The sequence below is a fragment of the Heterodontus francisci genome, chromosome 10 (assembly GCF_036365525.1).
Source record: "Heterodontus francisci isolate sHetFra1 chromosome 10, sHetFra1.hap1, whole genome shotgun sequence".
Classification (NCBI taxonomy): domain Eukaryota; kingdom Metazoa; phylum Chordata; class Chondrichthyes; order Heterodontiformes; family Heterodontidae; genus Heterodontus; species Heterodontus francisci.
The window spans coordinates 119,235,447-119,254,287 of NC_090380.1; positions in this window are offsets into that span (position 1 = coordinate 119,235,447).

Below are 18,841 nucleotides of genomic sequence, written 5' to 3' on the forward strand. Positions count from 1 at the left end.
GGACCCACAGGTGGGAATGTTCGTGATGGAGCTACAGAAAGTAAGGCAAGGCTGGAATTCGGGGCTTATTCTATCAGATATTAGAATCTGTCACTGTGCTGAAATCAGGTCACAGTATCCTGAAAGCATACAATTTTGCACATTATTTTAAGATTCTATTATTCCCTTTTCATTCTTTTTGATTTTGACCTGTTCTCAATGACTTTGCTTATCTACTTTATAGAAGATTCTGGTTGGTGGAGTAGAGCAATTCCTTTTAGGTTTGAGTCTCTCAAACACCACCATCACAAAACCATTTTAACCAGTCATTCATTCCAGTCCTATTTGTGGCTTTTCATACACACTTCAAAATCATTCATTATGTTTGAAGCACTGTGAGATCTGCCTATAGATGTATAGATCTATAGATAAGGCACAAAAATATGCAAGTATTTCTATCTAACTGTCCCTTCAGTATAGGACAGTATTAGGCCAGTGCAACCCATGCAATTACATGGGGACCTGAGCCAGTTAAAGGATCCAAGATTATTTAGTGACAGGGAACCTTCATTAAATACCTTGGCTGCTAGGAAACTCTGTGGGGGCCACAACCTCAATCAACACTGGCTCCTTGTTAAAATTCTCATCCTTGTGTTCAAATCCCTCCATAGCCTCACTTCCTCCAGCCCAACAACCCTCTGAGATCTCTGCGTTCCTCCAACTCTGGCTTTTTGTCTACCTCCTCCTTCCTTCGCCCCACTGTTAGCAGTCGTCCAGATCCGAAGCTTTGAAATTCCCTCCCTAATCCTCACTGCCTCTCCACTTTTCTCTTTTCATTTAAGACCCTCCTCAAAACCAAGCTTCGCTCATCCCTCCTAATATCTCCTTCAGCTCATTGTCAACCTTTGATAACATTCCTCTGAAGCAGCTTGGAATGTTTTATTACATTAATGGCGCTCTTTCGATGCAAGATTTTGTTGTTTGTACAGGGTCCCCACAAGGCAAATACCACTCTTGCTTCAGCTGAGTATCAAACCCATCCAAGACAAGTTGATCTATGCAAAAGATGTTAAGTCAAGATTTAAACCTGGTTACTGGGTCAAAGCATTAAAGTGCTCATCTGAGGGGTGAAGATGGACCATGTGGGATAACCAAGGTGCCACACTGCTATTTCTTTATGCTTGTGATGTATACACACTCTGAGCTGTGAAATCACAAGGAGGTAGAGAACAGTCCAGCCACTTTCCAGCACCAGAAGGATAATTTTAACCAAACTTGCCAGGCAGCAAACTCTGAGGACCGGGTGAAATACAGGCTTTACACCCCAACCAATATTGCTGATTCAATGGAGGGCAAAATCGGGCAGGATGTAAAATCAGCATTACACCCGTCAGTTTCCTGATGAGCAGTTAGGCTAAAATTGTTCCCCAGGTGTCCAAAAACACACCATCAACCATGCCATTCTCCTTGAACATCCTTCCAGCAAAATAATATTCTGTCACGGTTTTATCGCCAGCTATCATTTCAAATGGGTCTTGCTCTCACTTCCCCACAGTCACTTTTGATCCTCAGGGCACCCAACCTCCTGACCCACGATGAAAGGGAAAAAACAATTACCTGTTTGGACCTCTTCAGGTCCCGGCTCCTCTTCCTGCTGTCTTTACCTGGCAGGGAAACCCCAGCAGCCTCCCCTTCTCAAACCGTCAGTGAAAATTGCAGACAGGTCCCAATGACATCATCAGACCAGGCATCCATATGTAAAGAAAGACCTTAACCTGCATTAAGCAGGTTACCTTGCTACCTGCTCAGTTAAAATTTGAAAGGGATTTTCAGTGGGTAATTTTCACTGGGCAATTTTAACTGCTCGGTTTCACTCGGGATTGGGTAAGGTTAGAGTTGACAAAGTCCCCTTCCTTTACTCCCCTTCCTTTCTTGAAGGCACTGACTCCTGGTTGGGATGCAGTTTGCAATGCGCTGTCCATGATGTTACTTTTCATGTTGTTACGAGTACTTTCAATTTTTTGTTAAATTTTGAAGATTTGTGTTTTAAAACTGAAAAGGAGTGTGTTTTTTTTTAACAAAGGTCACTGAGAGATCTGGATTTTAAACAGTTACTGGAAGGCACCTGTTTTCAAATAATTACCCAGCAGGGGTTGTTTTTGACTTGGAGAAAGATGTTTGCAAAGAAGTGACAGGTTAAGATTTATAGGGGTCTGGCGGCTTGACTCTTGTGACATTGTTTTTTGGCTTCACTTTGGACAGTGAGTCGGGATATAGACAATGGTTTGAAAAGGCAGTTGGAGAAAACCTGCCAAGGGAACAAAACCACAGCTCAGTCTGTTCCAGTTCTTTGAAAAAGCCTTCCAGTTTTCCATCTCTTGAGAAGCTGAGAAGCAAGTGCAAGAAACTGCCTGAAACCCCTGTTACTGCATTTTCCCTGGAAAGCCTGCCCAAACTGATCTTCAACGTTGCCTGACAAGAACTGTGCTAAAAAGATCCCAGTGACAGCCATCTATATGTATTTGGGACAAAAAACCAAAAAGGACTTCTGATATAATTTCATATCTCCTCTTTTTTTTCTTCAAGTGTAGGTAAGTATTGTGGCCAACATATTTTTTTTTTGTACAAGAGCCTAAAGAGTAAATTGCTATTTGTTTCAGTTAAGCAGTGTAGAACAGAGGGACAATTCTTCTGTGCTCGATTATGTATCCGTGTTACGGGAACAGCTCACGAGAGGTTGCAAAGTGGCTCAGGAACACCTAAAATCTTCCCAAACAACTATGAAGAAATGGGCAGACAAGCATGCCAATACTTGAACATTTCAACCATGCAATGAGGTGTTAGCATTACTGCCTTTACTGTGTGAATTGCTGAAAGCACCGTTCAGTGGTCCATATAAAGTCATCAATAGAATTGGCAAAGTAAATTATTTGATTGACATCTCAGTTCACCGGAATAAGAATCGGCTGTGTTATATCAATATGTTGAAACAATATCATCGCCAGGAGGAGGATAAGCAAGCACAGGTATGTCAGGTAGTAGGGACAGAGAGGAATGAAAGGGGTCATGAGTATGAGGCAGAAGGAAGCCTCGACAATTCTCAAATTGAACCTCCTACTATCCAGTTAGCTAATACTGAATTGTTAGGAAGATTGGACACTATGCTTTCATATTTAGATGCAGAACAACAAGATTAAGCTATACAAAATTATGAGGGGCATTGATAGGTTAGATAGGAAAAAACTTTTTCCCTTAGCAGAGGGGTCAATAACCAGGGAGCATCTCTCTTTTGGGCCTCCTTATCTCGAGAGACAATGGATACGCGCCTGGAGGTGGTCAGTGGTTTGTGAAGCAGCGCCTGGAGTGGCTATAAAGGCCAATTCTGGAGTGACAGGCTCTTCCACAGGTGCTGCAGAGAAATTTGTTTGTTGGGGCTGTTGCACAGTTGGCTCTCCCCTTGCGCCTCTGTCTTTTTTCCTGCCAACTACTAAGTCTCTTCGACTCGCCACAATTTAGCCCTGTCTTTATGGCTGCCCGCCAGCTCTGGCGAATGCTGGCAACTGACTCCCACGACTTGTGATCAATGTCACAGGATTTCATGTCGCGTTTGCAGACGTCTTTATAACGGAGACATGGACGGCCGGTGGGTCTGATACCAGTGGCGAGCTCGCTGTACAATGTGTCTTTGGGGATCCTGCCATCTTCCATGCGGCTCACATGGCCAAGCCATCTCAAGCGCCGCTGACTCAGTAGTGTGTATAAGCTGGGGGTGTTGGCCGCTTCAAGGACTTCTGTGTTGGAGATATAGTCCTGCCACCTGATGCCAAGTATTCTCCGAAGGCAGCGAAGATGGAATGAATTGAGACGTCGCTCTTGGCTGGCATACGTTGTCCAGGCCTCGCTGCCGTAGAGCAAGGTACTGAGGACACAGGCCTGATACACTCGGACTTTTGTGTTCCGTGTCAGTGCGCCATTTTCCCACACTCTCTTGGCCAGTCTGGACATAGCAGTGGAAGCCTTACCCATGCGCTTGTTGATTTCTGCATCTAGAGACAGGTTACTGGTGATAGTTGAGCCTAGGTAGGTGAACTCTTGAACCACTTCCAGAGCGTGGTCGCCAATATTGATGGATGGAGCATTTCTGACATCCTGCCCCATGATGTTCGTTTTCTTGAGGCTGATGGTTAGGCCAAATTCATTGCAGGCAGACGCAAACCTGTCGATGAGACTCTGCAGGCATTCTTCAGTGTGAGATGTTAAAGCAGCATCGTCAGCAAAGAGGACAATAACCAGGGAGCATAGATTTAAAGTAAGGGGCAGGAGGTTTAGAGGGGATTTGAGGAAAAGAAAATTCACTAAGAGGGTGGTTGGAATCTGGAACACACTGCCTGAAGAGGTGGTAGAGGCAGGAACCCTCACAACATTTAAGAAGTATTTAGATGAGCACTTGAAACGCTATAGCATACAAGGCTACGGGCCAAGTGCTGGAAAATGGGATTAGAATAGATTGGTGCTTGATGGCCGGCACAGATACGTTGGGCCGAAGGGCCGGTTTCTGTGCTGTATAATTCTATGACTCTATGACTCTAAGACCTAAAAAGGCTACTCACAGCATTTAAAAGAGTCTGTAGGGATAAGCCAAGATGTACAACTAGAAGCTCTGATTAGAAAATTACAATTGGCTGATTTAGTGATAAACCTTGCCAAAAGTGAATTTGCAAAAGCCAGAGGAAGCTACCTCAAGCATATAGTAGGGCAAAGACAAGTATTGACAAGAACAGCGAAAGTACAAGCATTGGTGGAGTTCCCGACCCCTAAGACTAAACGGGAAATCATGAGGTTTTTGGGGATGTGTGGTTTCTACCGAAAGTTTGTACCAAATTTTAGTACAAGAGCTGCTCCACTGACAGATTTGCTACAGAAAAAGAAAACCAAGGTAGTGTGGCCAGGGTTTTGCCAAGCATTTTTTGAGCGGCTGAAAACCATTTTGATTAATGAACCAGTGTTGGCTGCTCCAAATTTCACTAATCCCTTCAAGGTAGCAATTGATGCTAGTGACCTGGAGGTCGGTGCAGTCCTGTTACAAGACAATGAATTGGGCATAGAAAGGCCAGTAGGATATTTTTCCAAAAAGCTAAATTGAAGCAAAAAAGATATTCAGCAGTCAACAAAGAAACCCTAGGTTCATTATTGGCTCTTCAGGATTTTGAAGTCTATGTGTGCCATGACTACAGAGAGACACTGGTATATACTGATCATAACCCTCGAGCCTTTGTGAAAAAATTTAAAAACGAGAGTGCCAGACTATTCCAATGGAATTTATTATTGCAATTTTATCACTTAAAGATTATCCACATTGTAGGAAAAATAATGTAATTGCAGATGCTTTATCTAGAATCTAACTTTGCTTTGAGTTATCTGAATGGAAAGTTGGTACAGGGCAGAATTGCATTAACTCCAGGTAAAGAGTGAATGAGTATGATTGTGAAAATGTTTTAAAAGTTTTTCATCTTTTTTTTCCACACTTTGTAATGTAACACATTTTAAAATTATGTTTCAATCCTCCAAGGGTGGAGGTGTTATAAGTCCTTCCATGTTTTTGTTACATTTTGAAGATTTGTGTTTTAAAACTGAAAAGGAGTCCATAGATTTTTTTTACAATGGTCACTGAGAGGTCTGGATTGTAAACGGTTTCTGGACGGCATCTGTTTTCAAATAATTACCCAGCAGCGTTGTTTTTGACTTGGAGAAAGATGTTTGCAAAGAAGTGAAAGGTCAAGGTTTATAGGGGTCTTGAGGCTTGACTCTTGTACCATTGTTTTTTGGCTTCACTTTGGACAGTGAGTTGAGATATAGGCAACGGTTTGAAAAGACAGTTGGAGAAACTGCCAAGGGAGCAAAACCGCAACCCAGTCTGTTCCAACTCTTTGAAAAAGCCTGCCAGTTTTACATCTCTTGAGAAGCTGAGAAGCAAGTGTAAGAAACTGCCTGAAACCCCTGTTACTGCATTTTCCCTGGAAAGCTTGCCCAAACTGATCTTCAACAACACCTGACAAGAACTAGGAAGATCCCAGTGGCAGCCATCTATATGTATTTGGAACAACAAACCAAAAAGGACATCTGACATCATTTCATATTTTTTTTTCAAGAATTAGCAAGTATTGTGGCCAAAATATTCTTTTTTGGGTTTTTTTGTACTAGAGTTCTAAAGAGTAAATCTCTATTTTTTTGGTTAACCGGTGTATGTATGTGTGTGTGAAGGGCTAAGGTAAAAAGGGAATTTTTATATTTCAATCTGTGTTTTATGCTTTGCTTCATTACTGGTTAAGACTTGTTTTTATAATAAACTGATAATTTTGTTGTTTATTAAAGAAACCTGGTTGGTGTGTTTTATTCTGTGATAAAAATAGAGTCTCTGATTGACCGTATCGGTAAGTGGGAAAAATTAAAATTTGTGTTGTGACTGTGGAGAAGTGGAACTAGAATAAACAGTGCACTACTCCCACCTCAGTTTTAACAATGTATAAGTCTGCTCTTGACAATTATTGCATAGAATCTACAGTGCAGAATCAGGCCATTCGGCCCAACTGGCCGATGCCAGTGTTTATGTTCCAAACGAACCACCAACAGGCTATTCAATTTGGATTGGGCAACACCATGACCAAACCCTATCCTATTCTTATCCAACATCCTGGCATCTGTGTGCTTCCAGCAATAGTAGCTAGGAACAGGAAACCTAGCCAATTGTTTTCTTTCCAACCCAGACATGCTACAGTCATGTTAATGTTCCTAGTGCCTCCCTGGTTGAGAGTAGCTGCCTCAGTACAGACTGGAATGAAAGCTACAACCTCTTCAGGTCTGTGATGGAAGAAAAAGGAAAAGGAAAGCAGAAAAAAACATTTTAAAATGTCGCAAGCAGCAACACAATGGAATCAAACAGCTTGACCTTGGCCAACAATCAAACTAGTTATGGTTTCAGCAGTTGTCAGCTGCTTTGTCATATAGTGCATCATGCTGTCAAACAGATTGAAAGAAATACTTGAAATGACACAATCTTTCAGTTGAGACATTAAACCGAGACTCCGTCTGCCCCTCAGGTGAATGTGAAAGATTTTGTGGTACTATTCGAAGAGCAGGGGAGTTCTCCTCGGTGTCCTGGTCATTATTTATCATTCAATCAAGATCTCAAAAAAACAGATTATCTGGTCATGCACCTCACTGCTGTTTGTGGGACATTGCTGATCATAACTTTTGCTGTGTTTTCCTACATTACAATAGTTGACTATGAGAGACAGAGTTAAGAAGGACAGTAAGTAGTGCAAATGGGAGCAGGAAGTTGCAAAGTGACACAGACAGATTAAGTGAGTGGATAAAACTGTGGCAAATGGAGATCACTGCAGAGGAGGAGTGTGAAGTCATCGACTTTGGACCCAAGAAAGATAAATCAGAGTATTTTCTAAATGGTGAGACACTAGGACTTGTAGAGGAGCAAGGAGATTTGAGAGTTCAAGTACACAAATCATTAAAAGCTAGTCCACTGTTACAAAAAACAATCAAAAAGGCTAAGAGACTGTTCTCATGGGAGGTGGAATACAAAGGGGAGAAAGTTATATTTCAGCTGTTCAGAGTTTTGGTCAGATTCCATCTAGATAACTGTGGCTCGTTTTGGAAACCAAATCTCAGGAAGGAATATTGGCCTTGGAGTGAGCGCAGAGCAGATTCACCAAAGTGACACTGTGGCTTAGAGGATTAAATTATGAAGATAGGTTCAATAAATAAATGGTTTATATTCCTGTTAGTATAGAAGATTGAGAGGTGATCTAATAAGGTGTTTAAAATGTTTAAAAGATTCAATAGGGTGGATAAAGAGAAACTATTTTCTCCAGTGGGGGAGTTTAGAACAAAAATTAAAGCTAGGCCATTCAGAAGCAAAATCAGAAAGCACTTTGTCACACAAAGGGTAATAGACATATGGCGCTCTTTTCCTAAAAAGACTGTCAATGTTGGGATAATAGGGGTTTTCAAGACTATTCAAGAGATCTATTTCTGTTGGGTAAGAGTATGGGGATGTTGAGCAAACGCGGGTAAATGAAGTTGAGGTGCAGATCAGCCATGATTTATTTGACTGGCAGAGAAGGCCTGAGGGGCTGAACGGCCTACTGCCAACTTAATGTTTCTATGCTCTGGCAGCTACACTTCAAAAGGTATTTAATAGACTTTTTTTATTCTTTTCATGGAATGTGGGCATCACTGGCAAGGCCAGTGTTGCCCATCCCTAATTGCCCTTGAACAACTGAGTGCTTGCCAGGCCATTTCAGAGGGAAGTTAAGAGTCATCCACATTGCTGTGGGTCTGGAGTCACATGTAGGCCAGACCAGATAAGGACAGCAGATTTCCTTCCCAAAAGGACATTAGTGAACCAGATGAGTTTTTAAGACAATTGATGATAGTTTCATGGCACCATGACTGAGACTCATTTTCAATTCTAGATTTTGTATTAATTAATTGAATTTAAATTCCACCAGTTCTGTGGTGAGATTTGAATGAGTCTCCACAGGATATTAGCCTGGGCCTCTGAATTACTAGTCCAGTCAATCAATTTTAGATCATAGCCTCTGCCCCCTTTTTTCCCCTTTTCTCATGTTCTTTTGTTAGTTCCCCCATCTCCCCCACAACTCCATCCCACCACCATTCCCCTCCCTAACCCCGTTTCTTTCTTAACCGCTCTACTTTGTATTTGGACAGCTGCTATAATGCCGCACACACCTTAGCCAGACACATCTTTAGTTTCCTTACTTAGATTTTTACATGAAACCTTTTGTCATTTAATATCTCCTGCCCTCCACCTATCACTCTTTCATTCTTCTTTCCCCCCTCCACACATTCATTTGCTCAAAACCTGTTATATTTCTAACCTTTGCCAGTTCTGATGAAAGGTCATCAACCTGAAACGTTAACTCTGTTTCTCTCTCCACAGATGCTGCTAGACCTGCTGAGTATTTCCAGCACTTTCTGTTTTTGTTTCAGATTTCCAGCGTCTGCAGTATTTTGCTTTTTCATCATTGTGTCTGGGTGTAGGATTAAAATCCAAAGCTGTACGACCCAAAGGTGAGACTGATGACAGCTGAGCTAAAATGACACACTTTTGTGTGCCTCTGGGCAAGGAGGCGTGAGAGGGAGAAAAAAGTTGGTAGTACTGATTCCATTATTCAGAAACAATCAGTTGGGTAGTTGAGGGGGTGAGAGGGAGCAGGCGTTAGCACAAACCATTCACCCTTGCCACAGAAGCAAGTATGTCTGCAGGAAATAACAGTGTAGAGCCTTCAGGGAAAATTGCAGGGAAAAGGACAGGCAAAAAAGCCTAAACTGACACTTTGCCTACTTGTCTTTACTTGCTACTTTGACTCTTGATCTTGTTGTCAATGCAAGCAGATTCACCACCCAAAGCTCTTGACCTTGCAGTCACATGGAGAAGAGATCTGTTCACAAGGGACTGGGCATATTTCCATATTCATTCTAACTGGGAAGAAGATGGATGTGAAAACATTTCAAGTAAGAAAAAAAAAACCCAGTACTGACATCAGTGAAACCATAGGTTCCTCAACACTTCAGGACTGAAGCACAATATAGCTTCCTGCTTACGAACTTCATCAGTTGGTATCCATCAAAGTAGAGATCCAAATACCCAGGTTCACTGTCAGGTTAAGACTGCTCAAAGCACAAATGTTTCTTCTCCTCTGCAAAGTGGGGGAAAAAACACACACACACCCCACCAAGCACACTTATACATTTGTAAGAACTTCACATAAATAGCTCTGGCAGATAAGTCAGCAGTAAATTTGTGCTGAATTCACAAGCTGAATTAACATCAACATTGTCACATCGTGCGATAATAATTACTAGGATTAACATTCTCCTTAATGCTTCAGATTTGCATCACTGAAAATGTCACGTCTGCCCTTCCAATGTGCCATTATGCTAATAATGGACACTGCTGGAGGGTTTTATGCAGGAGTCGAGGTCAGAGAGTTGATTAATGCAAAAAGTGCAGTCAAGTGCCATCGTGATCAGCTCAAGGTGGGACCGCTGTAAAACATAATATACTGGTAAATTAGGCTGTTTCAGAATGCAGTTTTGTTATATGTTTTAGTGTCCATCATTACATCCTGCGGCTTTTGTTCAATTGGTGCAGTACTGAGGGAGTGCTACACTGTCGAAGGGGCAATACTGAGGGAATATTGCACCGTCATGGGGCAGTACTGAGGGAGTGCTGCATGTTGAAGGGGCAGCACTGAAGGAGTGCTACACTGTTGAAGGGGCAGGACTGAGGGAGCATTGCACAGTCGGAGGGGCACTAAGGAGAGAGTGCCGTACCATCAGAGGGGCAGTACTGAAGGAATGCTGCACTGTTGGAAGGTCAGTACTGAGGGAGTGCTGCACTGTTGGAGGGTCAGTACTGAGGGAGTGCTGCACTGTTGGAGGGTCAGAACTGAGGGAGTGCTGCACTGTTGGAGGGGCAGTACTAAGGGGGTTCTGCACTGTTGGAGGGGCAGTACTGAGGGAGTGCTGCACTGTTGGAGGGGCAGTACTGAGGGAGTGCTGCACTGTTGGAGGGGCAGTACTGAGGGAGTGCTGCACTGTTGGAGGGGCAGTCCTAAGGGGGTTCTGCACTGTTGGAGGGGCAGTACTGAGCGAGTGCTGCATGGTAGGAATTCACAGAATCTCAGAATTGTTACAGCACAATATGAGGCCATTCAGCCCATCGTGTGTGCATTGGCTCTCTGAAAGAGCAATTTACCTGGTGCAACACCCCCGCCTTTTCCCCATAGCCCCATTATTCCTTTCCAGACAACAATCTAATTCCCTCTTGAATGCCTCAATTGAATCTGCCTCCACTACACTCCCTGGAAGTGCATTCCAGATTCTAACCACTCGCTGCGTGAAACATTTTTCCTCATGTCACCAATGCTATTTTTTGCTAATTACTTTAAATCTGTGCCCTCTTGTTCTCGATCCTTCCACCAATGGGAACGGTTTTTCCTTATCTACTCTGTCCAGACCCTTCACGATTTTGAAGACCTCTATCAAATCTCCTCTCAACTTTCTCTTCTCCAAGGAAAACAGTCTTAACTTCTCCAATATATCCATGTAACTGAAGTTTCTCATCCCTGGAAACATTCCCGTGAATCATTTCTCCATTCTCTCCAATGCCTTCACATCTTTCCTGAAGTGTGGTGCCCAGAACTGGACACAATAATCCAGCTGAGGCCGAATTAGTGTTCTATACAAGTTTAACATAACTTCCTTGCTTTTGTATTCTATGCCCCTATTAATAAAGCCTAGGATACTGTATGCTGTATTAACTATGCTCTCAACCTGTCCTGCCACCTTCAATGACTTATGCACATATACAACCAGGTCCCTCTGCTCCTGCACCCTGTTTTGAATCACACCCTTTATTTTATATTGTTTCTCCTCATTCTTCCTACCAAAATGAATCACTTCACACTTCTCTGCATTAGATTCCATCTGCCATTGTCCACCCATTCCACCAATCTGGCTATGTCCTTTTGAAGCTCTACACTATTCTCCGCAATTCACAATGTTTCCAAGCTTCATATCATCTGCAAATTTTGAAACTGTGCCCTGTACACCAAAGTGTAGGTCATTAATACATATCAGGAACAGCAAGGGTCATAACACTGACCAATATAAAAGCAAAATATTTCAGATGCTGGAAATCTGACACAAAACAAAAGGTGCTGGAAATACTCAGCAGGTCTGCCAGCATCTGTGGAGAGAGAAGCAGAGTTAACATTTCAGGTCTGTGACTTTTCATCAGAACAGGCAAAGGTTAGAAAATAATTAGGTTTTAAGCAAGTGAAGGAAAGGTTGGGTGTGGGAGAGAACAAAGTGTTTGATAGGACAGGAGAGATTAAATAACAAAGCTGGTCCTGGGACAAAGGCAAAGCGTGTGTTAATGCTTGTGGTGAAAGACAAAGCATTAGTCCAGAGAGAGTGTTAATAGCAGAATAATGAGCAGCTCTGACTCAATGAAAAGCAGGCACATGGTTAAAAAATAAAACATTAAAAAAAGGCCAGTTATGCTCTGAAGTTATTGAACTCAATGTTCAGTCCACAAGGCTGGAGGGTGACTAATCAAAAGATCAGGTGCTGCTCCTTCGAGCTTGCGTTAATGTTCACTGGAACACTGGAGCAGGCCAAAGACAGAAATGTTGGCATGACAGAAGGGGGGAGTGCTGAAATGGCAAGTAACCGGAAGCTTGGGGTCATGCTTTCAGACTGAGTGGAGGTGTTCAGCAAAGTAGTCACCCAATCTACGTTTGGTCTCTCCAATGCAAAGGAGACCGCAATGTGAGCAGCGGATACAGTATACTAGATTGAAAGAAGTACAAGTAAATCACAGCTTCACCTGAAAGGAGTGTCTGGGGCCTTGGATAGTGAGGAGAGAGGAGGTAAAGGGGCAGGTATTACACCTCCTGTGATTGCATGGGAAGGTGCCATGGGAAGGGGATGAGGTGTCAGGGGTAATGGAGGAGTGGATCAGGGTGTCGCAGAGGGAACGATCCCTTCGGAATGCTGTCAGGGGAGGGGAAGATGCATTTGGTAGTGGCATCACACTGGCGGAAATGGCGGAGAATAATCCTCTGGATATGGAGGCTGGTGGGGTGGAAACGGAGGAAAAGGGGAACCCTGTCGCGATTCTGGGAGGGAGGAGAAAGCATGAGGGCAGAGGTGCGGGAAATGGGCCAGACATGGTTGAGGGTCCTGTCAACCACATTGGGGGGGAATCCTCAGTTGAGAAAAAAGGAAGACATATCAGAGGTGCTGTTGTGGAAGGTTGCATCATCAGAGCAAATGCATCGGAGACGGAGAAACTGGGAGAATGGAATTGAGTCCTTAAAAGAGGCAGGGTGTGAAGAAGTGTAGTCAAGGTAGCTGTGGGAGTCAGTGGGCTTATAATGAAGATTATTGGACTGCCTATCCCCAGAGATGGAGACAGAGAAGTAGAGAAAGGGAAGTGTCGGAGATCGACCATGTAAAGGTGAGAGAAGGGTGGAAATTGGAAGCAAAGTTGATAAAGTGGGGGAGGGGGTTGTTGAAATGGAGGCCTGAGTGCCAGCAGGCATCATTTGCTAAGCCAGTATACATGCCCTACTCTCCAGTAAGTGGTCACCGGATAACGATTTGCAGTGAGAAACCCTGGTCCATTGTTCCCCATTCTGATTCAGGATAGCTGAGGCCATATTTGTGTTCCTATTGCCAGCCTAGCAAACTGAGCACAGATCTTCTGGGCTGTAAGGCTTAGAACAACATGAGATAGAGCATTTACACACTGTACCCATCACCAAGAATGCCTACTTCCATCTCTGTACCATCGCCCGTCTCCGTCCCTGCCTCAGCTCATCTGTTGCTGAAACCCTCATCCATGCCTTTGTTCCCTCCAAACTTGACTATTCCAACACACTCCTGGTAAGCCTCCCATCTTCCACCCGCCGTAAACTTGAGCTCATCTAGAAATCTTCTGCCCATATGCTAACTTGCACCAAGTCCCAGTCACCCATCACCCCCTGTTCTTGCTGACCTAGGTTTACTTCCAGTCCAGCATTTTAATATTCTCATGCTTATTTTCAAATCCTTCCTTAGCCTTGCTCTTCCCTGTCACTGTAACCTCCTTCGTCGGAGCTCCTTCAATTCTGATCTTTTACATATTCCTGATTTTCTCCACCTCATCATTGGCGCCTGTTCCTTCAGCTGCCTGAGCCCTAAGTTCTCGAATTCCCTCCCTGAATCTCTTCACCTCTTGACTTCACTTTTCTCCTTTAAGACACTCCATAAAACCCACCTCTTTGGCCAAGCCATCTGGCTTGGCCATGGTCATCTGTCCTAATATCACTTTATGTGGCTCGGTGACAAATTTTGTTTGACAACGCTCTTGTGAAGTGCTTTGGACATTTTACTCCGTTAAAGGCTTTATATAAATACAAGTCGTTGTTGGGTCAACAGATGCATTTCTATCTGTTAAATGATGTGAAAATGTGATGAGCTCCATGGTTATTTAAGACGAACTTTCTTTTGCATCCATGATAACTCCTTTATAGGGAAATGTAGTCACTTTAATAATCTCATTAGGCTGGAGCTAGTGTTGCATTGTGATTTTCTTCATGCTGGCTCCCAAAGTGAACTCCCGAGAGGTTATGTTGCTATTTTATAGTGACTGACAGCACTGGAATCACACCCATGTTTTTCTGCACACTCCTGTGCAGAAAATGTGTTGATTTCTGATAGAAATTGAGGAACTAGAGGGAAAGCAGCCCCTCAGGCACTGTAGAAGGGTCACTGACCCGAAACATTAACTCTGCTTCTCTTTCCACAGATGCTGCCAGACCTGCTGAGTGATTCCAGCATTTCTTGTTTTTGTTCCCTCAGGCACTGTGCCTGGTTCAGGTGTAAGTAAGATAAGTGCTAAAAACTCTCAGTAGGTAGTGCCTTCTGTGTAGAGCCCATCTCCCTCTTCCTCTTTGCATAGCTTTTCCTCTCCGCAGCCTCTGCTCCATCTCATGGTCATGTTGTAGACCAAGAGGCAGTGCAACCACAGGCTCCTACACTTCAGCAGCAATTCCTGTCTCCTCCCTGATTTTTAGCACTAGTTCTCAAAATAAACCTCCAGAAGCACAGCACGGTACTTCCACCAACTCAGCCTAAGTAGAAGTAAATCTTAAGTACCTCACCTGCAAGTTGTTGCCTGGCCCTTTAAATAATGCCTGTACTTGGCCCCTCTTTCAGGTGAACACATGTTCTTTGGTGAGTGACAAGCAAATAAGTTGAATGGACCTGCATGGTCCAAATTTGCAAATACAGTGTCAAATCAGCCGGTACAGCTGATTGACATACGAACATACATACGGACATACATACGGACATACGAATTAGGGGCACAAGTAAGCCACGCGGCCCCTCAAGCCTGCTCCGCCATTCAATAAGATCATGGCTGATCTGATTGCAACCTCAACTCCATATGCCCGCCTACCCCCAGTAACCTTCCACCCCCATTGCTTATCAAGAATCTATCTACCGCTACCTTAAAAAAATTCAAATACTCTGCTTCCACCACCTTTTGAGGAAGAGAATTCCAAAGTCTCATGACCCTCAAAGAAAACATTTCTCCTCATTTTTGTCTTATTTTTAAACAGTGACCCCTAATTCTAGATTCTCCCACAAGGGGAAACATGTTTTCCACATCCACCCTGTCAAGACCCCTCAGAATCTTGTACGTTTCAATCAAGTTTCCTCTTACTCTTCTAAACTCCAGCGGATACATGCCTAACCTGTCCAACCTTTCCTCATAAGACAACCCGCCCATTCTAGGTATTAGTCGAGTAATCCTTCTCTGAACTGCTTCCAGCACATTTACATACTTCCTTAAATAAGGAGACCAATACTGTACACAGTAGTCCAGATGTGGTCTCACCAATGCCCTGTATAACTGAAACATAACCTCCCTACTTTTGTATTCATGTCACCTCACAATAAATGATAACATTCTATTAGCTTTCCTAATTATTTGCAGTACCTGCATGCTAACCTTTTGCGATTCATGCACGAGGACTCCCACATCCCTCTGCAATCTTTCACCATTTAGATAATATGCTTCTTTTTTATTCTTCCTGCCAAAATGGACAATTTCACATTTTCCAACATTATACTCCATTTGCCACATCTTTGCCCACTCACTTAACCTATCTAAATCCCTTTGTAGCCTCCTTATGTCCTCTTCACAAGTTACTTTCCTACCTATCTTTGTGTCATCAGCAAATTTAGCAACCAGACCTGTGGTCTCTTTATCGAAGTCATTTATATAAATTGTAAAAAGTTGAGGCCCCAGCACTGTTCCCTCTGGCACACTCATTACATCTTGCCAACCAGAAAATGACTCATTTATGCCTACTCTCTGCTTCCTGTTAGCTAGCCAATCTTCTATCCATGCCAAAAATGTTACCCTCTACACCATGAGCTTTTATTTTCTGCAATGCGAAAAGGTGAAGTCACACGGGATCAGAGGTGAGCTGGCAAGATGGATACAGAACTGGCTCTGTCATAGAAGACAGAGGGTAGCAGTGGAAGGGTGCTTTTCTGAATGGAGGGATGTGACTAGTGCTGTTCCGCAGGGATCAGTGCTGGGACCTTTGCTGTTTGTAGTATATATAAATGATTTGGAGGAAAATATAGCTGGTCTGATTAGTAAGTTTGCGGACGACACAAAGGTTGGTGGAGTTGCAGATAGTGATGAGGATTGTCAGAGGATACAGCAGGATATAGATCGGTTGGAGACTTGGGCGGAGAAATGGCAGATGGAGTTTAATCCGGACAAATGTGAGGTAATACATTTTGGAAGGTCTAATGCAGGTGGGAAGTATACAGTAAATGGCAGAACCCTTAGGAGTATTGACAGGCAGAGAGATCTGGGCGTACAGGTCCACAGGTCACTGTAAGTGGCAACGCAGGTGGATAAGGCAGTCAAGAAGGCATACGGCATGCTTGCTTTCATCAGTCGGGGCATAGAGTATAAAAATTGGCAAGTCGTGCTGCAGCTGTACAGAACTTTAGTTAGGCCACACTTAGAATATTGCGTGCAATTCTGGTCGCCACACTACCAGAAGGACGTGGAGGCTTTGGAGAGGGTACAGAAGAGGTTTACCAGGATGTTGCCTGGTCTGGAGGGCATCAGCTATGAGGAGAGGTTGGATAAACTCGGATTGTTTTCATTGGAACGACGGAGGTGCAGGGGCGACATGATAGAGTTTACAAAGTTATGAGCGGCATGGACAGAGTGGATAGTCAGAAGCTTTTTCCCAGGGTGGAAGAGTCAGTTACTAGGGAACATAGGTTTAAGGTGAGAGGGGCAAAGTTTAGAGGGGATGTGCGAGGCAAGTTCTTTACGCAGAGGATGGTGAGTGCCTGGAACTTGCTGCCGGGGGAGGTGGTGGAAGCAGGTACGATAGCGACATTTAAGAGGCATCTTGACAAATACATGAATAGGATGGGAATAGAGGGATACGGTCCCTGGAAGTGCAGAAGGTTTTAGTTTAGGCAGGCATCAAGATCGGCGCAGGCTTGGAGGGCCGAATGGCCTGTTCCTGTGCTGTACTATTCTTTGTTCTTTGTTCTTTGGCACCTTATCAAATGTCTTCTGTAAATCTGAGTACAATACATCCACCGATTCTGTTTTATCCACAGCATGTTACCTCTTCAAAGAACTCCAATAAATTGGTTAAACATGATTTCCCTTTCACAAAACCATGTTGACTCTGCCTGATTACCTTGAATTTTTCTAAGTGCCCTGCTATAACATCTTTAATAATAGCTTCTAACATTTTCGTTAAGACAGATGTTAAGCTAACTGGCCTGTAGTTTCCTGATTTCTGTTTCCCTCTCTTTTTGAATAAAGGAGTTACACTGGCTATTTTCCAATCTCATGGAACCTTTCCCGAATCTAAGGAATTTTGGAAAATCAAAACCCAAGCAACAACTATCTCACTAGCCACTTCTTTTAAGCCCCTAGGATGAAGTCCATCAGCACTCGGGCACTTGCCAGCCCACAGCTCCAACAATATGCTCTGTACCACTTCCCTGGTGATTGTAATTTTCTTGAGTTCCTCCCTCCATTCCATTTCCTGATTTACAGCTAATTCTGGGATGTTACTTGTATCCTCCATGGAGAAGACCGATGCAAAATACCTTTTCAGTTCATCTGCCATCTCCTTATTTTCCATTATTAATTGCCCAGACTCACTTTCTATCGGACCAATGCTCACTTTCTTAACTCTTTTCTTTTTTAAATATCTATAGAAACCCTTGCTACCTGTCTTTATATTTCTCACCAGCTTTCAGTCATACTCTAATTTTTCCCTTCCTATTAATCTTTTGTCATTCTTTGCTGTTTTTTATATTCTGTCCAATCTTCTGACCTGCCCACATCTTTGCGCAATAATATGCTTTTTCTTTAAGTTTGATACTTTTTTAGTTAACCACGGATGGTGGGTCCTCACCTTGGAATTTTTCTTTCTCATTGGAATGTATATTCTATGTATTCTGAAATATCCCCTTAAATGTCTGCATCTCGATTGACCTATCCTTTAACTTACTTTGCCAGTTTACTTTTTCTAGCTTTGCTTTCATGCCCTCATAATCGCCCTTATTTAAGTTTAAAATACTAGTCTTGGGCCAATTCTTCTCTCCCTCAAACTAAATGTAAAATTCAATCATATTATGATCACTCCTGCCTAGGGGCACCTTCACTATGAGACACCACAACAGCACCAGTTCAGAGGCTTCCGAGCCCCACAAGGAGGGCCCTTGGCCCCTATAGTGCATCTCTTGTGGTCCTACAGATCTGAATTTACAACCTATAAAATTGTTAAGGGGCTCAACAGGGTGGATGCTGGTAAAATGTTTCCCCTGGCTGGACAATCTAGAACTGGGAGTCATGGTCTCAGAATAAGGGGTCAGCCATTTAGAAAAGAAGACTTGCATTTCCATAGCACCTTTCACAACCACTGAAGTGCTTTGCAGCCAATGACGTACTTTTTGAAGTGTAATGTAGGAATTGCAGCAGCCAATTTGCACAATGACAGCTCCCACAAACAGCAATGGGACATCGACCAGATAATCTGTTTTTTATGATGTTGATTGAGGGATAAATGCTGACCAGAACACTAGGGATAACTGCTGTTGTTCAAAATAGCACCACGGGATCTTTTATATCCACCTGAGGGAGCAGACAGGGCCTCAGTTTGACATCTCATCCGAAAGATGGCATCTCCAACAGTCCCTCAGTACT